Source organism: Cricetulus griseus, assembly GCF_003668045.3.
Source record: "Cricetulus griseus strain 17A/GY chromosome 1 unlocalized genomic scaffold, alternate assembly CriGri-PICRH-1.0 chr1_0, whole genome shotgun sequence".
Classification (NCBI taxonomy): domain Eukaryota; kingdom Metazoa; phylum Chordata; class Mammalia; order Rodentia; family Cricetidae; genus Cricetulus; species Cricetulus griseus.
This window is the reverse complement of record NW_023276806.1, coordinates 37,983,587-38,008,260: the sequence shown is the minus strand read 5'-3', so window position 1 is coordinate 38,008,260 and position 24,674 is coordinate 37,983,587. Positions and strand designations below refer to the sequence as shown.

Sequence of the window (24,674 nt, the reverse complement as noted above, 5' to 3'; positions counted from 1 at the left end):
AACTCCTCTTTCCATACTGGAATCTGTCGGACTTGAGGTGGCACAGGTTTTATGTCTCCACCATTGTGAGTTCATATATACAACTTCCCTGTTGTGTCCAGAAAACACAATATCCAAGTAGTCATTAAAGCATCTCTGGTTTACAAATTTTCCACCCCCTCTTCTGCAGTAATGCTGGAGCTTTGTGATGGGGAATGTACTTCTTTGTATGTTTATCTTATTGATTGTTGAATAAAATACTGTTTGGCCAATGGCAAGCAAGGACTAGGAGTCAAAGAGGATTCTGGGAAATGTAGTAGAGAAGTGATGATCCAGGCAGGAAGTGACATGGCAAGGAAACTCATACCTAAGTGAGGAAACAGGAAGTGTGTCCCTTTTTCCGTTTGCCTGCTCCAGCAGCACGATGTGATCCACTGGCAAGGAGGGACGCCAATAAGGCATCCGATAAGATAAGTCTTATGAAATATATAGGTTTATGATAATTAAGGCTGAGCTAGTAGATGAGAATCCTAGTCACTGGCCAAGCAGCATTTGAACCTAATACAAGTTTTTGTGTATTATTTGGGCCTAACTCAGGCAGGCGGCTAGCATAAAGCTCACACATGGCGGTGGGGCTCAGTCGGCTTTTTGCAGAAAGATTTATGGTAACAGCTTTAGGTGAAAGGATTGTGCTACAGATTTCCATTCAGTCCTGAGCATCCCCCAGTCTTATTCTTTGTTAATAAGGGGTCTCTGTGTTAGTCATCATCTTCTGAAAGAAAGCATCTCTGAAGAGGCTTAAGAGACACACTCGTCTATGGGGAAAATGGTAAGTCAGTAGGGCTCTCTATCATTGTGTTCAGTTTGAATGGGACAACCCATTTTTCTTTCTATGCATGTTACAGAGAAGTTCTAAATGACAAGACAAAAGAAAAGCTTGTGTTTGGTGGCTCAAGTCTGTAATCAAGCACTCAAGAACTTAAACAGGAGGATTGCCACAATGTCAAGGTAAGCCTGTATAATACTTTGTAGGCCCTGTCTCAAAAAGAAGTGATGGGAAAATTTCATAGGCAAAAAATTTATACCAATTAAATAAATAATTGCTTATTTTGATAAGTATTACAGAAACAATAAAGAATCTTGATAGTGAAAGTAGAATAATTGAAAAAGGATCTTTGGAAACAAGAGTAAGAAGACACATGGTATAGGTCTTTGAGAAGAGAGAAGAAGAAAATCAGCCATTCCAAGGCTGGCCTACCTTAATACAAACATAAAACCCATTTTTAATTTTACCTGGGCTTTTGGACTGATGTCTTTTAAAAGTAGCTGTTTTGGGAATCTAAGAAATTTTGATAGATACTATGTATCCCACTGTTTACAAAGTATATTTTGGCTTGGCTTCATTTAGGTTTTTGGTTTCTTCTTTTTCCCCCAAGAACAGCTGGACTGTTTCATTCACATGCATATGCAAACTCTGACTAAATAAATCAGCCAAGACAGTGGTGGAAGAATTCCAACATTTGTTGTGACACTTGTGGCCTGGAGGTGTAGTCAGTGAGAAAGTTCTTCCTAGTACACAGGAGGCCCTTTGTTCTAGGCTTAGAATTGTATTTTAAAAAAAATCTTTACTTTTATTGCCAGTTGAAAAATAATTCCTACTATGAATTAATATTTTCCAAAACACAAGAGTGCTCATGGGATACACACACACACACACACACACACACACACACACACACACACACACACATAACATATATATACATATGATATATATATATATATATCATATATATATTACAAATACAAGAATAAACGATAAGTGGATTTTGTGAATAATTTAGATAACTAGATAGAAAAATATATTACCAAATTCCAATCCCTATGTTAAAATTGGAAGAATTAAAATTATTTTAGTCACAGACTTAAAAAATTCATATAATTTTATAGCTCTTTTGATTTAACAGCAAAAATTACTGCCTGTTTCTCATGTCAATGAGACATTTAATGTCCTCTATCCTTATAAAAGCATTTTCTTAAGTGACCACTAAAGTCCCCTCTTCTGTGTTTAGCTTCTTAAAATGTACTATTCTTAGGCTCCATAATCCCAAGATCCAGGAAAGTGGTTTATCTCTCTCTGTTCAAGGTAGTACATTTAATCTTTTCAATAATTGTGTTGGTGAATCTTTGTTCTCACCTCCATTAGATCTGGAATCAGGTAAGAGACAGGCCTCTGGGAGGCCTAGAAGTGCACTTCCCAAAATGAATAACCCAGAAGAGAAGCCCCGCCCCCTCAGGCCCACCCACCTTCACTCTGACCCCTGCCCTGAGGAAGAGGTACTTTCTAGCTGTTAGCTAGACTCAAAGAACTTCCAGGGCAGCTAGCCTCATTTGCTACTCTCTGGTGTCCTTCACTACCATCAGAACCAAGCTTCTTCATGGGTTGAAATCAGTATGTCTCCAAGAATCTTCCAGGTATTTAGTTAGGCTGCTGTGGGATCTAACTCTCAGCCTCTCTTCCATGCAGATAGCCATTGGACAAGTAGCCCATATCATGACTTATAATATAAAGTCATTCTAGAGAACCCCAACCATTATCACACTATTTGAGACAAGTGTTGTTTGTAGATGAAAAGCAAAACCAAACAATACTTTAAGCTCTGGATATTTATCTACCTGAAGTTATAAATAGAGCATGTAAAGAGCATAGGACTGGGAAAGACCAGCATGAGAGTGAAGCTCATATTCACTTTCTAGCATACCACATTTTCATGACTTTGCACAGCATGCAATTAGATATGGGTCACCTACTTAAAATTTGCAGGACTCAGGCTGGCCACACCCTTCTATCCACTACCTATGACTCATGAAGGGCTACTCTTCAACTGATCCAGTCTAAACACTAAGAAGATAAGGGATCTGAATTTCTCTTCAAGCTCACTATGGAAATAGCCGAATTTACAGATAACCAATTAAGAGGCAAACCACAAAAATTTAAATGCTCAGGGATTCATCTCCATATAGATTCTTTCAAGCCTCTACAAAGATGCAAATACAAGGATCATGAAACACATCAATACACTCACCTTTCTGAATACTAGACCAGCATTCATTCATCTGTCACATCTTGTTAATCCGATCATACACTGATCAAAATAGCTACTCCTGGAGATGGGGAAAAATACCAGTCTACCACAATACCAGGCTTACTCAGTTCATCAGTGGTGGTAAATGAACTAAAGTCCAAACTATGGTTTCCTTGCGCCAAACCATCCATGGTGCTGAATGATCTATCCCCTGTCTTTGGATTTCTTCCCACAAGACATACTTTTCATTTTAAAAGGTACAGTCTGGTAAGTGAACCACAGCATGGAATGCAGGTGGGTCTCTGTGAGATGTCTTATTGAAGTTTTAATTTACCTTGTGCCTTTCTTGAGTTCTGTATTAGCAGTTTGAATAAAACAGCGATAGAATTAAGAGCTTTTTTTCCCCACAGTAAATCCATCCCTCCTTTGCTTTCTTTCAAGTGCATGGGAAGAGCTGTGAGACAAGTTCATTTAATCACTTGGAATACATCATGTTAACTCAAGGAAGAAGCGCTGTGCCTGAAAAGCCAGGATAAACGGTGTGTAACTTTTTTTTTTTTTACCCTCACAAAATCTGGCTCAATAAAAACCATCTTTACTGCCTGAGGCTAATGTGTAAGTTAGTGAGAGATTATGGTCTGGTTTTTATAGCATTTTATGTAGTATTTGACAATCCATAGGGACCTTGCCTGGTAGTCCTTTACAAATATAAAATGTAATTTGAAATTTCACTTCATCATGGTAATAGGCTGTATAAGCTTTTCTTCAGAAGCCTGCAGACCATCCTGTCACCGTAGGGAGCCTCAAGCAACCAACTTAATCACATCATGGCCACTTCTGAACCATTGTGCCTACTCTTTTGAAAATACATAAATCCTAATTATTTTAAGCACTTTCCTACTAAATGAGATTGATATTTTTTATGTTCACATTCAGGCCCAGTGTGTATATGGACACATGCAAACACATACTCTCGGAGAGGGAGGGGAAGAGGGAGGCGGCAGAAGAGATTATGTGCTCTCCTATCATAGCGCCTTCATACCCCTCACTCACATCTACAGAAGTGTCTTCAAGACAGAAGTGTGCCCCAGCCACAAGAAGCTCATATACCACACTTCAGTGGAGAATTAAAAGAGACAAACATTTATAAGTAGGAGCAACACTACACTGTATACAGTGTAGTTACGAGAACCATAACCATTTCAAGCAGTAGGTAATTTCTTTGATCAATTATCAGCTGGATAAAACTCTGTGTGTGTGTGTGTGTGTGTGTGTGTGTGTGTGTGTGTGTGTGTGCATGTGTGGGGGTGCTTGCTTGCAAACACTTTTGTGTACATCTTTGAATATGTGGGTGCATGTGTGTGTCCAAGAATTCATGAATTTATGTATTATGTGCTTGTGTATTTGGAGGTTAGGAATACTCTCAGGTGTCATTCTTCTGGTGCTATTGGCCATCTTTGCTTTTTGAGACAAGGTCTCACGTTGGCTGGGATTTAACAATAGGCTTGGCTGCTGAGTCCCAGGGATACACCTGTCTCTGTCTCTTCTATTAAATTCCCAAGTTTTACCAGCAGACTGACTGTCCTTTGTTCCTTAACATGTGTTCTGAGACTGGATCGCAGATCCTTGTGTTTCCATAGCAAACAATTCACTGACTATATTATAACCTTAGCCTAATAAAGCTGATTTATATGTTTTGAACATGAAGAAAATGAAACTCACAGATTCTGACTTGTTTATGAGTAAAAAGTGTATAATCCTTAGCCAAATTAATATCAGGTCTTCTAGAATCTCAAAATACCTCACTGTCATCAACATTGTTAAGGAAACACCATACATCCTAAACAGGATAACATTGCCTCTTCTTGGGGTTACTATTTTTGTTTTCATTTAATCGGATACCAATGTTAAACAGAACATGACCATTGCTGTTAGCAGGAAATACTGTGGTATTGCTATTTTCTCCTGCTGGACTTTGCCATGGCACCATCCCCATAGGAGTGAGAGTCAAACAGAAATATGACCCGTAGAAATAGCCACTGTTCTCAGTCAATGGTTCCATACTGTGGTAGTCTCAGGGTAGATTTCTTCAAGGGACCAATGGACATCACAACATACTCCTAGTGCTAAGACAAGCCATCTCAGAGAAGGGCATATGACTTAATATTGAAAACTAACATGACTAACACAGTGATTGCTCCATTGTAAAGATACACTTTATCATCTATTTGGAATACAATTTTGTCAGATATAAGTAACACGTGAGAGCCCATCCCAGCTAGTAAATCCATTCCTATTGATACTTCACACCTTTCTAAAAGTGTCCCCAAGTTTCAAGGACAGACTTCTAACACACATACACCACTGCCTGTATTTTTTTTTCTGAAATTTGCTTCTTTAAATGTGAATGTGTTACAACTTGCAGCTGAATACTTCCATAAAGATAATTACATATGGCAAGACAGAAAAACTTTTTGAAAAAAATTCCCTTGAATATGTGCCTGAATTCATTTACAACTGTTGCTGCTTTAAACACTTCAGGCAGAATAAGTGGATGGCACTAAACAGCTTAGCTGCAATTATTATGGAATGTCTGAGGTATAATTTCCCCTGCGGTTTTGTTAGGCGTACAAAATTCATAATTCTGATTTGTGGCAGGTACTTATTACCCATCACAGGTGGGGATATGCAAATATTATTCTAGGAGGGGTGAGCAGCCTTTATTTCAGTATTCAGCTATTAACGAGATTTGTGAGTCTGGTACTCTGGGGCCATTTAATTAATTAGATGGTACAGATAAAATAGAAATTGTTTTGTAGGCTACACAATTCCTGAGCTAGGAGGTGTAAAAATGGAGCTAAATGAACTTACTGCCAATTGATTTGATATATATATATATATATATATATATATATATGTATATGTATATGTATATGTATATGTATATGTATGTATGTGTGTGTGTGTGTGTGTGTGCATACACACACTACAAACACACACAGATCCCAGCAAATGTAAATCCTGCTCATTATTTTGCTGTATGTGTTTACTCATAGTTCTTGGATTCTCTGAGTTTTGTTAAAATGGATATATGACTATTTGGTTAAGTGACTTTATCTCTTCATTGTCCTGTCCATTGTAGTAAATAGGTCTTACTTATGAAAAGGATATAGTTGAAGTAGTTTTTTCAAAAGGTTTTCATGTTATTAAGTGGGAAGGTTTTGCTAATTTATAATATTCTGTAGGTTGAAATAATACCTGTGATAAGCCTTGGACAATTGCACAGTATTTAATGAGAGTTTTGTCAGGGTCAGTCAAAAACTACATCAGTTCACACAACTAGATGTAACTGGAGAAGCAGTTCCTATGAGTTTGATACCTCAGGACAGTGTGAAATTTGCAGTTACATAATCAACAGAAAGTAAGTTTAAATTTACTGAGATTTTATATGCTTGACATGGAATTATCAGCACAAAGATTTGGGAATTTCTATTGGTGTAGTGGGAAATCCCATTGTTGATTAGTAATGTCTGCCATGTTGTATAATCACAGACTGCTGCTGTTTGTGGTAGACACTTGCAATCACTCATTTATAGGTTTGGCGAGTAGCATAAACATCTTAAACCATATTCTGGATCTCTTTAATTGGCAGCCAAGAAGAAAACTGTGCTTACTTCTTTCCATTTAGAAGATACTAGGTTGAAGACATTAAATTCCTCATAAAAAAATATCTGGAGTCATAAGAAAATATCTGGAGTCATTTACTTCAGTTTTAGACTGAAATTAGAAAACAATAACACAAGTAACTGGTTGGAATTTTTTCTGCTTAAACTTGTGCTTACTTTAAATTTGACTAATTCCTTTCTCCTGACCTTCAAGGTTTCACCTAAAATTGAAGGTTTAACTAACCGTAATACTTTCTTTTTCATTGTGAGCATCATCTTCTGCCTTCTACCAAGGCCCCTGTAATCTCTGTCTCTTTTTCTTTCTTAATGAAAAGCAACTGTATTTCTTTTAGTATCTTGGCTAAGTAAGAGGAAGGCCACAGAAGGAAACCCAAGAACCCAAGAACAATTTCCCAAAGGGACTTATTAGCAATATTTGACATAATTGCAGAAGCAGGAGTGCACACATCATGTTGATATCCTTGAATGCAAAACACAGTGTTCAGTGTAGAGGCTGGAGAGCTCTGTGTTCCAGGTCAGCTTTCCGGAAGGTTGTTCAGGCATCCTCTGTTAATCTCCATAAAAAGCCAGGAAGGCACAGACTTTATCAATTCAAAAGAAGATGAATAAGGTACCATGGCTATGTGTTCTATATCTCCAAGGGAACCAATTAAGTGAAGGGTGATAATTATTCATATTCAAAACATGTTATAGGAGCTAAACTGAAATTAAACAATTAGAAAAAATAATATTAGCAGGAAAATATGCTTATACTGAAAGGACAGATCAATACAAAACTACTGAAATATTTAAGGATTTTAAAGACACTAAAATGATGCCTTCTTGATGGTGTGTTTTTGTAAAACGCAATTCTTTTGATTTTGAAAATGTTAGTTAAAATGAATACACATGATAAGACATGGATTTTGACTATAAAAATGTCTTGAGATCTATTATTCAACATAATATATTAAGTGTGTTATGGTTATAGCACAGAAAATATAGATTTAAGAATTGCAAAAATATTGATTATTAGGATAAGTCCTTGCTTTTTTCTTTTATGTTAATTTAATGGGAATACTTCAAAGATATGGATATGATAGTCTGAGATTATATGTGCTTCTCCGAAGTTCCAGACTTTAGTAGCCTAACCACTCAATAGCTCTGCGGTTGGGGTGTGTGGAGACAAAGGAAAACCCACTTTCATTCTACTCTTTGGAGAACATTCACAGGTGACATAAAAGTATTTGATTTGTGGGTAGGAGATGCCGAGCAGGTGTCTCTTGATGGCAGAACTTTTGGGTGGAGATCAGGACCTGAACTTACCTTTACTGAGTTTGACAATGAGTAGAGCTGGGTAATGACTATATTACTCGATGCAGTTTTCAAAACCCATTGATTTGTACATCAAAAGGCTAAGTTTTTAATACATGCAAACTAAGGAAAAGAAAGTGCCTCCCAGGAGTAGAAGGGCAAATGAATTAAACTGTTCGTGCAAGTGTAACAGGTCTGCTCTGAAGAAGTGGGCATGAAGACACTTGTCCTGATAACCTTGTAAAATAGTGTGTTCACAGTAACGCTAACCTTTACTATTCAGGTAAAAGGTAAAGAAATCATGGGGCCAAAGACAAAAAGGAGCTGCCCATAAAGTGTCCATACTCCACTCTGTATTTTTATTCCCATGGAGGCACAAATTAGCCCTTCTGAGAGGGTACAGTGATGGATATTTGACACCTGGTGTGATTCTGGAGCCACTATACTGACTACAATTTTGTAAGTGGGTAGTGAGGAAGTGAGAGATGCCATGTTTCTCATTGTTGGAAAAAGCACAAAGGAGTTACATTTGAGCTTGGAGAGGGGAGGGGTTAGAATAAACCCCTGGAAGTAGATTAGAGGTAGAGAGACATTAGCATTGGATATTTTGCAGTGGGTCATGCGTTTGAATTTATTGAGTACTGGTTCTCCATGATATATTTCATTGTCTTACTAGTGTTTTTGTAATGTTTAACCCAGAGTAGGCATAGCTATCTTTTCTAACATTTTATATCTTCTTCTCGTCAAACCATCCAAAATCCTTTCTTCTGGTTCCAAGAAAAGTAAAGTACTATGTATTGTTTGTTCTCACCTGTAGATGCCATACTGAGCAATAGGATTTGTTTATTCTGTCACTTGTTTCTCCTTTTTGCTAACTTTTCCTCTTCCCTCCAAACTTTCTCCCCAGCCACTGCTCTCAGCTTCTTTTCAGATTCCATGCCCGTGGATATCAAGTGGCATGTGTCTTCCCGAGTCTGACTAAGTCACTTTGTAATAAATTCCAGTTATTTGATGTTGGGAATGACAGGATGATTTCCTGAATGACTTCATTCTCTTTCTGGTTACGCCGTTTTCCAGAACGATTTTCTGAGTGACTTCATCTTTCTGGTTACAGTTTTTCACTGGCTCATTTTTTTCAATCTATTTATCAACTGATGAACACACAGGGTATTTCCAATTCCTGGTCATTTTTTGAACTGCAATAAATAAGAGCTCAGTAATTTCTCCTTTGAGATTTTATTTTTGTCAGATACCTAATATCAAATCATGGTGTGATTTTAAGGTTTTGTTTTCCATCATGGCTTCACTAATTTAAAGTCCCACCAAGGTGTAATACTACCCTTTTCTCTGCATTGTCCCAGCACTTTGTTATCTTTTGTTTGTTTGTTCCTAAAAATTCTTTCTAAGTACAGTGAGGCAATATTGTTTTCCAGTGAGACTTTATGTTGATGTGCCTATGGACTATAGTGTGTGTGTGTGTGTGTGTGTGTGTGTGTGTGTGTGTGTGTGTGTGTGTGTGTTTGCATACATGGGTGAATGTGTGTGTGAAATTCAGAAATTGTTTGTTATCCTCCTTGATCATGCTCTATCCTGTATATTGAGACAGGTTCCCTCACTCAGTACTAGAACTAGCTTATTTGGCAGAACAGCTCCCTGTCCTCGGATCTGGAATTACAGATCTACCTGCCTAGCATTCACATGGGTGCTGGGGATCCAAACTCAACTTAGATAGCTATGATAATCATTTTCATCTTTGTGCCAGCCCCATTCCTTTACTACACTTTTTGATTTACATTTCTCTGATGACTTTGTTGAATAATTGTTCATGTACTGTTTGGATACTTTCTTTTGAAAACTATCTGATTGGGCCAATTGCAACTTTTAAATAGATTTTTCTTCATTTTTCTGTTCTTGTTTTGCTATTAAACTGAGTTCCTTCTTTATCCTGGACATTAGACCCTTATCAGATACACAGCTTACAATTTTTTTCCAACAGTAGGTTATAACTTCATTGTGTTAGTTTTTCTTTTTGCTAGTCACAGGCTTTTGTGTTTGATGTTATTTTCTCTTAATCTATTAGATTATCTATCTGTTAGATAATATTATTATATTTGTATGTTTTTGCTTTGTGGGCCTTTACATCTGTGTTCTTATTTTAAAATACATCCTTTATCATTCTATATCCTTAACTATTTATTTTCCTAGGATTTCTTCTAGTAGTTCAATGATCTTAGATATAAGTATATTTTTAATGTAATTTTTATTTATTTAATAATTTAATTCATGAATATTTCGTCCACATCATTTCACACCTTCCTCTCCACTTCCAATTCCACCCTTGCCCCACCTGAAACTTCTACTGAGTCGAGTTAATGTCAGTTATATGTTTGTAGGGCAAACCATTTAGGATTGGATATACTAACATGTCCAGGAACTCTTCCATGGAAAACATCCAATTTTCTCTGTCTCAGATGCCATCTATTGCCTGTAGCCTTTCCCCTAGGTGTGTAGCCCTATCCATGTTAGAGTGTCAACTGGGTTTGTCATTATTCAGGTCTTGTTTAGTCAACCACATTCTTGAGGTTTCATGGGTGCAGTTTCCCTGATATGTCTGAAGACTGTCTGGCAGCAGACATGATCCCCTAGCTTTTACATTCTTTCTACCTTCTTGTCCATGACTTTCCTTGAGCCTTAAGTATAGGGATTGCATTATAAATGTTTGATTGAATCTGAGTATTCCATAGTAACATATTCTCTGCACTTTGACCAGATATTGTTCTCTGCAGTAGTCTCCTTCTATGGCAAAAAGAAACGTCTTTGATGAAGACTTAAAGCTGTATTTAGCTGTTTGTATAAGGATAAACATTGAGAGTACAGTTAGAAAGTATATTGGGCCAGGCAGTGTGGTGCACGCCTTTAATCCCAACACTCTGGAGGCAGAGGCAGGTGGATCTCTGGGAGCTGGAGACCAACCTGGTCTACAAGAGCTAGTTCCAGAATATCCTCCAAAGCCACAGAGAAACCCTGTCTCGAAAAACAAAAACAAAACAAGAAAAAAGTATACTGGTTTAGGAAAATGGCAGTAGTAGGTTCTCTTTAAGAATCTGTGATCTGTTACATCTCCAAACACTGGTAAATAGGTAAATACCTAGGCTTACACTACCAGGTATGGATTTCTTCTTATTGAGTAGACATTCACTCTAACTGGATAACATTGCTTACTTCCAAGGCAAAAGTGTCACTATCGCATCCATTAAGGACATCTTTCCAAGCTCACAATTCTTATAGTTTGTAGGGTTTACAGCTGGGTAGGATTGCTTTTCTCCCTTGGCAGCTTTCATAACACTTTCTGTTACTATGAGAGCTAGTGCTCATGGTAGAAGCCTCCTTATCAATTCTAATTCCATTCCTCCAAGTCCTGAGTCTGAAGGATGTGGTATCTTCAGCAATAGGGGCTTACTTTGAAGTTCTTAGAGGCAAGCAAGGTTAATGGCAATAGTCGTGCATGCGTGCGTGCGTGCGTGCGTGCGTGCGTGAGAGAGTGTGTGTGCGTGCGTGCGTGCGTGCGTGCGTGTGTGTGTGTGTGTGTGTGTGTGTGTGTGTGTGTGTGTGTGCGCGCACGCGCGCGCGCGTGTGCACGGATGCACACATGCACAGGCGGATGTTTCTCTCCTTCCACCACAGAGGTTATGGAGATGGAATTCTAGTTGTCAGGCTTGGTGGCAAGCATATTTTCCTGCAGAGCTGTGTCAACAAGTGCCCTTGTTGCTGATTTCATATCCCTGAAACTTTGAAGAATTTGCTTATTAGTTCTAAGAGAATTTCACAGATTCTTGGGGCTTTCTTCATTTGTTATACTTGCCAGATTGTCCTGGTTAGGGATTCCAGTACTTTGATGTATGGAGTGGTGAATGTGAACATCCTTGGTGTTTTAATGCAAGTTTCAGAAAGAATGATGTTTTCTATGAGCTTATATGTGGCTTTTATTTCTTTGAGTGGATGCCTAACTTATTCATAATTTCAGATACTGAGGCATATTGAGTTTTATTAAATAGTTTTCTGTATCAAAATAATCATATAGTGCCATACTCCCTTCTGCTAATGTGTTTCTAGCATTTATTGATTTGCATATGTTGAGGCAGCCTTTTTCTTCCTAGGACAAATGCCACTTGATTATGAAGAACCGTCTTTTAAAGTACTGCTAGATTCTGTTTGATGTTTTCTAGTACATGGTTTTATACTTCTTTTCAATTAAGAGTGGTGGTCTGTAATCCCCTTCTTTATTGTGTCCTTGTCTGTTTGGTTTTCATTATCAGCTATCAGGGAAATAGTGGCCTTGAAGAATGAGTTTAGAAGGATTTACTCCCCATCCTTGGGGAAGACGTTTTTAAAATTGGTATACATCTTAGGATCATTTCTGTGGTGTAGTAGATATATTTCCTTTTTTATATAGAAAGCTGACCTAGGTTCTGTGCATATGTGTTATGGCTGAGTTGCTTGGTATTCTTGTGAGACTCCTAACAGAGGGGTCAGGGGCTGTCTCTGACTCTCTTGCCTGCTTGTGGGACCCATTTCCTTCCACTCAGTTGCCTTGTCCAGCCTTGATGTGATGGTATGTGCCTGGTCACACAGTAGCTTGCTATGCCATGTTTCATTGGTATCCCTGAAAGTCCTGTTCTTTTCCATGGGGAGGCAGAGGAGAGGTGGATCTGAGGAGGAGGGAAGTGTGGGAAAACTGTGATCAGGATGTAATATATGAGAGAAGAATTTAAAAAGTAAAAAAAAAATAAAAATAAAAATAAAACCTGGAAAATCACAAGGGGGAAAAAATAGAAATCTGCAGTGACTCTATCTGGTTCTCATTTAATTTGGTGGGAGAGCTTTTATTACTGATTCCATCTCTTTATTCATTTCTAGTTTGTATAATAAAATATCTAAACATGGCATTTTAAGGAAGGGGGGTTTATTCTGGCTCACAATTTGAAGGGCTACAATCCATCATGGCATGGATGATACAGTGTCAGGACCATGAGGAAAACTGATCACATTCTGTTTGTAATCAGGAAGCAGAGAAAAATAAGTGCTTGTTCCTACCTTATTTGCTCCCTTTTATTCACCCCTGGGATGGTGACATCCACATTCAGGGAGGCTCATTCCTTTTCAGATAAACTTGTTTGCAAAAACCCTTATGCATCTTGGGCTATCTCTCAGGTGCCCCTACATGCAGTAATGTTTATAACTGAAACAAACCATCTTCATTCCCTTGATTATTACTGGTATTCTGACATTGTCAGTCTCTGCATTCAATCTATCACACTGAATGTTTCGAGGATTTCTTCTAGACTATCAACATTTTGACATAAACGTTGACATTAGTGACTGAGGAGCCTTTGACTGTTACTGCACTCTTTTTGTTTCTGATTTTCAGTCTTCCTTTTATTTTCTTAAGCAAGCTAAGACCTTAGTGGTTTTGCTTTCTTAAGAAAGCCAAATCTTGTTCTGATGCTTTTTTGTAATGTTTCAATTTCTTCCTTAGTAACTTTTCCTCTTAGTTTTTATTATTTGATGTTTCCTTTTCATCTTTTTGTGTTGTCTGCATCATAATGCAGTAATATAGTAACTTTTAAATTATTTGGCATTTTCTTTTTCACACTAAAGATAAACATTTTGTAGACATACTTGCAGTATCATGACATTCTGAATTTGTCTGTATACTTATTTTACTATTAAATTTTATGATTTCTGACATTTTCTTCTTGACCATCAAATGTCTCCTTTAAGCTAAGTCCAATTTTAGCATGCTTTGTGATGATAAGTTCTCCTACCTTTCTCTTATTGTGTGAATATCATGGTCTCCCCTTTAATTTTAAAGTTACTCTTCTGTAAGGTTATTTTATTCTACTACGTTATGTGTAAGTGTTTTTCCTGCTTGTGTGTCTGTATACCTTATAGGTGCCTCTTGTGCAAGGAAGCCAGAAAAAGGTGTCAGATCCCCTGGAACTGGAGTTGCAGACAGTAGTGAGCTGGGAATCGAACCTTGGTCTTCTAGTGTTAGACCCCCGGAAAACTCAAGTACCCGGGTTCCCAGGCAACGACTGCGGTCACCCCAATCACCAGGCTGATTCGATAGCTTGCTGCAAACTGCACGAGGCTTTCTTGTAATTTAACGAGCTAACCCCATTTTAGCTCGGGTCTTTCACCCACCTGCCATGGCAGATGGCTAGCAAAAGACGGCTCCTAGGGCCTCTCAAGAGATCTTATAGGACAGCATAAGTGGAGTGTCTAGGGGTACGCACAGGTTCAGGATTGGTGTGCCTCCAGGCTTGGAGGGCTTGCCCTGTGTTGATTGGTTGTTATGGCCCATAGGCCCTCCCAGGGTGGTTGCTATACTTTGTGCGTCATTGCTGTGTGCTTGTCCGTAAAGCACACCCAGGGTCGTAAAGCATAGCGCCATCAGCTAACTTCTGATTGGTTCCTTGTCACTAGGCAGGCATCTGACTTTCTACTGTCTAGGACAAGGTCATAGAAGCACGTGTTCGGCCGTTATGGCTGCCAAAAGGGAAGCTGGTCCCTTCACTAGAAGAGCAGCCGGTGTTCTTAACTGCTGACCCACGTTTCCAGGCCCTCTTCTTTCATTCTAAAAGGTAACCTTTTTTGGATATGATAATTTTCGTTGTCATCTTTTCTTTTCCTTCAGATTGTGAATAATTCATCTCACTCCATCTTGGCCTGTAAAGTTTTTGTTGGAAAGTTTACTATGAGCAGATTGAAAATCGTTTATGTGTTGTTTATTTTCCCTCGATGATTTGAAAGTTCTCTTTGTCTTTTAGTATTTGAGAATTTGATCATAATATCTTAGAATAGTCCTTGTTGAAAGGTAACTTAATTCTTTCCGTATCTATATACCCTCTCTACCACTGAGAATTTTATGTTATTACCTTTTAAAATAAAACTTTTACTCCTTTGGTATGCTGAATTTCCATCTCAGCCACTGTTCCTCATGTTTTTTCTTGTAATACTTTCCCAAATTACCTCCAAACATTATCATTTCTATTTGTTCCTCCTCTTTTTTTTAAACTCCAATTTTGCAGTTTCAAGTATATTTGAGCTCACTGACTTAGTTTTTGTCACCAAATCTGGCATTAATGGTGCCTACTGTGGCTTTTTTCCTCCCATTTACTACACTAGTAAGCTCAAAGATTTCTTTTAATTTTTAAATTTATTTAAATTTCTGTTTTTCTCTGATGAAATAACCAACTGTTTTGCTGTATGTATGAAGCTCATTAACTTTTCTTTAAAAAGATATTTTATATTCTATTTCACAGAATTTAGACATGCCAGATGCTATATGGTCATTTTTCTGCATTTCATTATTAAGTGAGCTCATAGTGTGTGTGTGTGTGTGTGTGTGTGTGTGTGTGTGTGCATGTGTGTGTGTGTGTATGTGTATGTGTCTGTGTCTGTGTCTGTAGTCAGATTTATCCTTTCTATGTGTGGGTCCTAGAACTCAAATTCAGGTTTCCAGGCTTTGTGACAAGTTCTTTATCCACTAAGCCATCTATTTTGCCAGCCCCTCCCTGAAAGTTTGCATTGCTTGTAGACATGCACCAGTATCTCCACACTCAAACTTTATTTATTCCAAATCCTGTTATTGTTTTGTTTAAAAAGAAGAAAAGAGAAATTGCTGAGACAGACATATTGACTATAAATTTATTATAAGGCCCAATAGAATAGGGAGACTAAGAAGAGGAACAGGGTAATGGCTGACCGCCATGGCCAGTCGCCATAGAAAGACAGAGCGGGGAAATAGAGACGGGAGAGCACACAGAGAGAGAGAGAGACAGGGGGAGAGAGAGAGAGAGAGAGTAAAGGGGCAGAGAGAGCGCACAGAGCGCGGGACAGAGGAACAGAGCGGGACAGAGAAACAGAGAGAGAGACAGACAGACAGACAGACAGACAGACAGACAGAGAGAGCGTAAAGGTGCAGGGGCCTATCTTTTAAAGGGGTCCTCTGCACCTGCGTGCAGACTTCTTTCCCATGGAACCTTGGGCTGACCAGGGTATTGCCTGAGTGGATTCCACCAGGTAACAGGGGCAGCCCAGCATAATGCCTGAACCTTTCAAATCCCATAACTGCTTGCAGTTAATAGATGTTACCCAAGCCTTTGCCACAATCCCATAGTTTAAATATTCTCATTGATATACCTATAAATGGCTGCAAAACCTGGTTTGAGTTCCTAAGTAAAATTTCAGTATATCCCTTACAAGCTGCACCAGGAAGCTAATGCAGAGCCTGACACAATGTCATAATCAGATGTTGTACCATGTCAGAAAACCTTCCTCTTTGTGGGTAGACAGGCCCTAAGTTGGTATGACTTTGTACCTCATATACTTGTCTTTCTCTCAGGGACAATGACAGCGTGGAGTTGGAAAAGTATGGGTTTTGCCCTCTTGAGAACACACATGCTGCAACATAGTGTTGTACCTGTAGCTCACAGCCCCGTGACTGATGTAGCACAGTGGAAGGACAGAAACAAATGCTACCATGTCCTTCATACTCAACCTCAACACCACGGCAACCAACCATGGGTCATGATCACTGGAATAAAAGCTGTCTGCTTGAGGCTATAGAGCTCTGTCTGGCATCAGGGTAAGTTAGAAGCTACATTTAAAAGGCATTGTTCTAAGGACAGGGGACATTGGTACTTTACCACCCTGTAATGGATTTTCAAGGTAAAGTCCGGTGTGTATTTCACTGAAATGTTCTGTAGCAGATGGACTGCTTCTTTGTGCTGTGTGGTCCCATTTGATAGATAGGTGTTGGATTCTGTCCTTTGGATGTAGAGCCAATGGGGATCCAGAGGATTGGTGCTGGCCTGTATCAAAGGCCAGTTAGGTACTGGATTTCAGCATGGTGGGTTCAAAGTATGATACTGAAGGAACCGGCTTCCCTTTTGGCAGCCATAATGGTCGAACATGTGCTTCTATGACCTTGACCTAGACACTAGAAAGTCAGATGCCTGTCTCGTGACAGGGAGCCAATCAGAAGTTACCTGGTGGCGCTATGCTTTACGACCCTGGGTGTGCTTTACGGACAAGCGCACGACAATGACGTAGAGAGCATAGCAACCACCCTGGGAGGGCCTATGAGCCATAACAACCAGTTGACCAATCAACACAGGGCAAGCCCTCCAAGCCTGGAGGCACACCAATCGTGAGCCTGTGCGTACCCCTAGACACTCCCCTTACGCTGCCCTATAAGATCTTTTGGGAGACCCAAGGAGCCGTCTTTTCTAGCTGTCCGCCATGGCGGGTGGGTGAAAGACCCGAGCTAACATGGGGTTAGCTCGTTAAATTACAATAAAGCCTCATCCAGTTTGCAGCAAGCTCTCGAATCCGCCTGGTGATTGGGGTGACCGCGAACGTGGCCTGGGACCCCGGGTACTTGAGTTTTCGGGGGTCTAACAATACTGAGTCTTAATTACCTCTTTGACTCTGAAGTAAATGATATCGTTTTTCATTCTGATTTTTTTTTAATTAAGGGAGGATAATAAGAATCACTTCTTTTATTCTTGCTTTCTTCAAAATACAGTTCTTTATTACAGTGACAAGATAAAGACCATTGTTTCTCACTTTCTTTCTTTAGCTCCCACAAATGTAGTTTCTGGTATAAATTGATGTCATATTGCTGTTTCTGCAGAGAGATGACCACTGTAGAGCTTTACTCTTTGGTCATCTTTCTATAATGCTCTCTTGCTCACCTGGCCTGTGCATGTGTTTTTATTTCATACAAAGAGAGTTAATTAAAAGACAGGAAAGTGTGGGGAACCGAATATTTCTGTTATGGAATATTTTGGGTCCCAGTCTCTAACTGTTGTAAACAGCAGAGTTCCGGGTCACCATTGTATTGTTAATTGCCACTAGGGCTGCTACTGTTTACCATGGCCTCAGGGTGATATGCCTCCTAATTTGCATCTCTGTAGCTTAAGCCTTGAGTAGGCCCATACCTGGGCTGAAGACTCTGCCTAAGTGACCAAGAGTTGTTTAGGTAACAGAATCACTTGATGTTAGTGGTATGCATTATAATAGATGCTTCCAGAGGTTGTCCCTGCCCTTGGAGGACTATTTAAATGAACTTCTCAATAAACTGTGGCTGCTCGGCGTCAGCTGGGAGTCCTCCTGAGATGCTATGGTGTTTCCTGTCTCATCATTAGCGTCGTTGGGTAATTAAACTTCCCTAGTCCACACACCTCCACTCAGAATCGGACCAGGGACTGTACGGCTCCGTTCACAGTCCTGAAGACATCGGTCCGGAACAGGAAAGCAAGAAAAATGGAAAATGTAGGGAAATAAGGTATTCTGAAAAGTGGAATGAAAAGGAAGAAATGTGGAATCCTCACTCCATACATTCATGGTAAGAGGATAATGAGGAAGCAGCCCTGAAGGCTAGGCAACGCCACTTATCCTGAATAACAAAGTCTTACAGAAGGAAAATAAAGAGTTAAGACGTTTGTGTGGGCTTTTTTTTTTTTTTTTAATAAAAAGCATATAAAGCAGGAATCAGGGGTCAGAGCTGCATCTCTTCTTGAAAAACTTAAAAATTAGCAAAGAAATATAGCCCAGAAACTGACCAAGGCTATGACTTAGTGCCTGGAATTTGCCAGCCACCAGCAATTACTCCCTTACAAGGCCATAAGATACGTGGGTACCAAGAATTCCCAGATGGCCAACCTCTCCGAGGGGCTCATGAAGGAAACAGATTGCCCCACTGGCCAATGTGTCAATCATTAACAATTAAGGGTCCCTGTGAAACAAAGAGATAGCTACCATTAGTTAGCACATCCTGAGGTCTGCAGGTTTTACAACTGGTGGGGTCAGGAGGCTATCTGATTCCCAGGCCTCCCCTCAAGACAAAGAGCTTCCTAGGAACCCATGACTCTGGTCACATATTCAACGGACAGAGAGTCGAGGCCCCTCTCTAAGCTTATGGTTTTTGCCTTTAAAAACGCCTGTGCCTGAGGGACGGGGCTGCTCTCTAGCCTGCATGCTGAGAGAGCCTGTTTGTACAAACGTCTACCTTTCATTAAAGCCTCTTGCTGTTTGCATCAAGTTTTGGCCTCCTCATGATGATTGAGGTGGCCCGAAGTCCTGGGAAAAGATTCTGGAGGCCTGAGCTTCCTGGGGTCTTACATTCTATTGTCCCACTTGGCCTCACTCTGTAGATACTGTGGACAGAGTTCCAGTAACAGAAAGAATTCCCTCTAACATGCCTCTAGTTCACTCTGGGACTTTCATCCAAGCTTTAGACCAGTTGGGTCCTTTTGTGTTTTGGATCAACCTACAGCCATCTGGAAAGGGATTGTCTGTGCCACAATCAGTAAGGCTCTGGTTTGAAACCAAGTCTTCCAAACAAAACAGCACAGCTTCAGTCTGCTAGAGCAGACCTTTCTTTAAGCAGCCATCAACCCTACCTTTTGGATGGATCAAAACTGAAACTAGTAAGGAAGAAGAAATAAAAATAAGTGAAAAGAGAAATAAAGAAAGAAAAAGAAAATTAAAAATAGCTAGCACTTTAGATTCCATATCCATACTCAAACATGAGAAATCCTGGCCTTGGACATACACTTCCTTGGCACGGTAACTTGGATTACTGCTTTTCTGATGTTTGTTCAGTCTTCCAAAATGACAACTATGAGAAAGCCTTGGTAAATGAGTTTATTTTGGAGATTTGTTAAGAATCTGTTCACTGCTGGAACAGTGTACACAGAAAAAAAAAAAATTAAAGTCATTAACACTTATTCCAAAAATAAGCAACAGCCTGACACCCTTCGCAAAGCTACTGAAGAAGAGAAAGCAAGTGGGAAGGTTCGCCTTTTCAGAATGCTCTGAGGATGGGCAATGTAGAATCAATGGTAGGAAGGAGAGCATTTGCACCTAGCACAGAGTGACACTTGCCCTCAGGCTTGCTAGCAAAGCTAAGTTACAGGCCCTTTGGAAAAGTCTAATGCAGAAGTTCAGGTCCTAAATTAGGTGAGGCTATTCTGTTGTCTACTGCGTTAAGCTCAGTGTATAAATTGGTCAGTAACATCAGCAAAACTAGAATAATAGTGTAATATACAATGTTCTGGATGTTATTTGAAAAATAGGCACTTAAATAAATGTGACCTCTTTGTCCTAAGAAGACAATATAAGAACAGATAGATAACACTCTTGTTACCTGCATAAAGTCCTTTATCTCACTAGTCTTCCTTCAATCAGTTATTTTGCTGTCCCAGACTATCACCACCAAGGAAATTATATTTTATATGAATATTTTTGCTTTTCTAAACTATCACCAACAAGAAAATTATATTATGAATCTTTTCCCTTTTGTATGTGATAAACATAGATTTGTGGATTTCATGTTATATATATGCAAATATTCATATAATATACTTAAAATGTGGAATTTAATTTTTATAGTAGTTTTATATTTACAGCAAAATCTAAACAATTTAGATGCTACAGTTCCCATGTGCATAGCTCCCTCATTGTCAGCATCTTGCACTCAGAGTGGTATGTGCTAAAGTCAGTACAATTATATACACACATCATTTTCACCCAAAGTTCATGTTATGCATTGGGATTTATTCTTAGTGTTGCCCATTTTACAGGTTTGCATGAACATTAGTGGGCTGTACTTGCAGCCTCTTACAGAGGTAGACAGAAATGTTTGCACTGCCCTGAAGATACTCTATTTTTTCTATCCTTCCACTGCCACCCCCTTGCCTCTGAGCATAGCCATTATTTTACTATCTTCTTGATTTCACCTTTTACAGAATGACATATGGAATTTGATGCTTCTTAGCCTCTTCACTTTAAATTTTACATTTTAGAACCGGGAGGTGGTGGCACATGCCTTTAATCCCAGCACTGGGGAGGCAGAGGCAGGTGGATCTGTGAGAGCTCGAAGACAGCCTGTTCTACAGAGTGAGTTCCAGGATAGCCAAACCTACACAGAGAAACCCTTTCTTGAAAAACAAAAAATTTGCATTTCAGGTTTCTCTCCCATGCTTTTGCCTATTTCAATAGCTCATTTGTTTTTATTTCTGAATGGCATTTCACTGCCTGGATGAATTATTTATTTATCCATGGAAGTCTGCTGTAGTTACTTCCAACTTTTTCAACCATGAATAAAGATACTGTAAACACCTGTGTACAAGCTTTTGTGTAGGTATAAGTTTTCAACATTTCTATGTTAATCTCAGTGAATGTAAATTTTGAAAAGTAGGTAGGTGTCTGTTTGGTTTTGTTAGATTCTGTCAAGATGTTTAACAGTGGTCTTACCAGTTGGCATCTCTACCAGAGTGAATCATGCTCTTAAAAATCTATGGATCCACACCCCATTAATGCATGGTGTTTGCAATGGTATGGATCTATTAAGATTTTCTCCTGATCTAAAGCCTGAAGTTAGCTCCCTTTAAAAGCATTACTGTATTTCACTAGAATCAAAAGAAGAGATCTTTACTTTGCCAGTGGGTGAGGTTCAGTGCTGCCATTGCTCATGGTGCTCAGAAGCTGCCAGTGTCAAACGTTTTTTTAAAGGCCACTTTAGGGTCATAATGTCACACAGTGTTTTTTATTTGATTGATTAGGCTGCCATATGACAGTTATTCCTTTTATCTCATTTTATAACCACTGAGAAGTTTTCTCGAATATTTTTATATCACTGAAATCTAATCCAGTTGCAAATAGTAAATGCTTAGTGTTTATTAACTCAACTAACTAAGTTTTTATTGTTTTTTTTGTGTGTGTGTGTATGTGAAAGAGAGAGGGAGAGGGAGAGATAGAGAGAGAGAGAGACCTTTCATATCCATTTGAAATGGAAATTAACTAGAGATCAAGAGGACAACTATGGAAGGAACCTGTTTTATTCTTTCACCATACAACTCCCAAGGTTTGAACTTAAGTTGTCAGTTTTGCCAGCAAATGAACTTACTACCCACTAAGCCATCTTGCCAGCCATCAACCTGTTTTTAAATGCACTAGGAAGGTCAGATTGGCAGTTTATAGACTCTTGTTACACAGACCAAGTATTTGTATTCATATGATCTAACCTAAGTAGGTTTCTCCGGTTGACCTTCAGGTCTTAGTATTAGGAAATAAGATTAAATGGCCATGTATACCCTGATATGTCTTCTTATCTACATTGCTATATCTTACATCACTTCTCCATCATAATAGTAAAGAGCCACTAACAGAATAGAGTCCATGTGTTCCATATTATCTACTTCTAGTAAAATTTCACTCAACACCAAGTCTTTCTCTAAGGAATTCAAAGTCCTTTACACAGATTAAGGATAGTGACAAGTACTTTGTGAAGTAAATAATAATGCTTTTGAATAATAGCACTTACCATCAGTGGAGCCAAAAGTACTTCAAATGATTTATCCCATGTATCTTCACAATGTTCCTATTAGAATAAGCAGATAATATTTCCATTTCACAGGTGAAAAAGAAAAGTCTTGTTACAAATTCATCATGAAGTCAGTCAGAGACAATATGAAACTATGGGCAGACAGAGTCACTTCTTTTTTACCAACAGGCTATCTGTGTTGTATCTGTATTCTTTTCTGCAAAATGAATAGATTGCTTCACTAAGAACAGGGCAAGCAGTCAAAGCAGTGAAAGTGTTCTTAGCAGTCACATGACCGCCACCCTCAACTTGCAGTGCTGACAATGGCTGCTTCTCACCAATACCCTTGAGCAATTGCTACCAAAGTCTTGCAGATCCTTGGGTCAAATATCCAGAAAATCCATCTAACTGTGGGTGACAGTGCCCAGTCATCCCATATGTAGTTCATTCTCAAGTTTTGGTTAGTTTTCCTCTTCATTTTTGCTTCTTTCTCATGCATAGAGACTTATAAAGATTTATAAGCATTTCTTCATGTCTACAGACATGCCACATCAATTTGAAAAGTGAACATTTAAAATAGATGGTACTTAAGATTGGCATTCAAAATAGGAAATAGTTTGGTTTATGGTTCCATCACTGATCCTTACCCCAACAACTATGACAGGACCATCTCATCTGTTCATATGAAACAATGAAAGCCAGCATATGGGGCCTTCAGACACTGGTGTACTTGGCGGGAAGAGAACCTATCATAATCAGGTTAAGACACTGTGATCCTTGTCATTAAGTGCTTCCTTGCACATTGCTGAATTTCCTAAACATTCTGAAATTTATTTCAAAGATAAATTGAAGAGATTCATTTCAATATATATAAGAAATGTTTGCATTCTGCTTTAAAACTCTATCTCCTGACACACTATTACTAGAAGAGCAATAAATTCATTCTATAAGAGATGCAAGGTACAAAGATTAGTTATTAGTTATTTCCAAAATTTCTGCTGTGGAGGATTCAAAATGGGGTAAGAGAATGGTTCTTGAATTCCCTAGGTGTGTTTACTAGTTATTGTTTCAGTCAAGACGTTTTTTGAGAAACAGGACCAACAGAATGAATGTATTGAATTAAGTGAATTATAGGAACTCAGGACAAATTGATATAAATATAGGAAGATACTATCTATAATAGTTTATAGTATTTCTATCAAATTGAGAAACAGAACCTTTCATAATGAAAAATAGAGACAAAGAAACATGAACAGAAACTTTCTCTATTTCTTATCTACCAAGTTTCATCTTCATTTATCAGTCTTTATTATGCTATCTGTTTATTCTGTGTCTAGGTAGGTAGGTGTTCCACAACACAATTAAGAAGGTTCCCAGATAACTTATGGTAGTCTTTGTTTCTACCATGTGAGTGCCAGGGTTTTGAACTCAGGCCACCAGGCTTGACGACATGTACCTTTACCCACTGAGCCGTGTCACACACCTTGTACCTATCCATCTTGTCACACATCCTATTGAGTATGTTCCAAAGTTCATTTCAAAACAAACAGATGTTTCCAAACTTCCTTTGAACTTAGATCATAATAAACCCATTATAAGTTGAAAATATCCAAAGTAAATTATATTTAATAAACCAAACCTACTGCAGATCATAGCTTAGTGTAGTCTATCTTAAATTACTCAGGACAGTTAGAGTAACTTCGGTAAAAGGAGTTATTAATTGGTCTAGATAATCAAAGGCTGGAGTCAGTTATAGAGGGAAATGTTGAGAGATCGGGGAGAAGGAGCAAGCCACAGCACACCTTACCTCCTATGCATCTCCACAGAGAAGAGAGCGATTTCCTGTTTGTCCCTGCTTATACACTGTTACTGCCCAGCTATGTCACTTCCTGCCTGTCTGTAGAGACCTCTAGACCTCTATGGTTAGCTAGTGGCAACCTTCATTCTCTGACCCCCAGACAGGCTTTATTTGTGCAAGAAAGATAGCACCACAGCTTACCACTGGGCAAGACTATCTAACACAAAGCTGATTTCAAAATAAAATGCTTAGTCACACAAGTTTTTTATTTATTACCTGCATCTCAAACTTACTAGGAATATGTATGCTTGAATATCAGTCATTCATGCTTATGATATACACATAATCTATAGTATTTAGTTAATATAATCATAAGGGCTGGTAGGACCATCTTGAAGATTGGATTTTATGGCACCAATGTGGAAGCCTTGAGCCCT

The 24,674-nt window shown here is 38.8% G+C and overlaps 1 long non-coding RNA gene across 8 annotated transcripts in view; it reads left to right on the top strand.

Moving 5' to 3' along the window:
* The first annotated feature begins 528 nt into the window (after positions 1-528).
* Positions 529-24,674, top strand: part of LOC103159211 — a 67,786-nt gene continuing 43,640 nt past the window's right edge. For 2 of the 8 annotated variants that reach the window (XR_004771861.1, XR_004771862.1), the window contains exons 1-3: positions 531-808; positions 885-987; positions 3,507-3,604. This is a non-coding gene — a long non-coding RNA (uncharacterized LOC103159211). Of the gene's footprint in view, positions 809-884; positions 988-3,506; positions 3,673-4,001; positions 4,279-14,530; positions 14,689-16,451; positions 16,806-24,674 lie in introns of those variants that run through there. The other 6 variants (XR_003481224.2, XR_003481223.2, XR_003481222.2 and 3 more) reach the window with 6 other exon arrangements.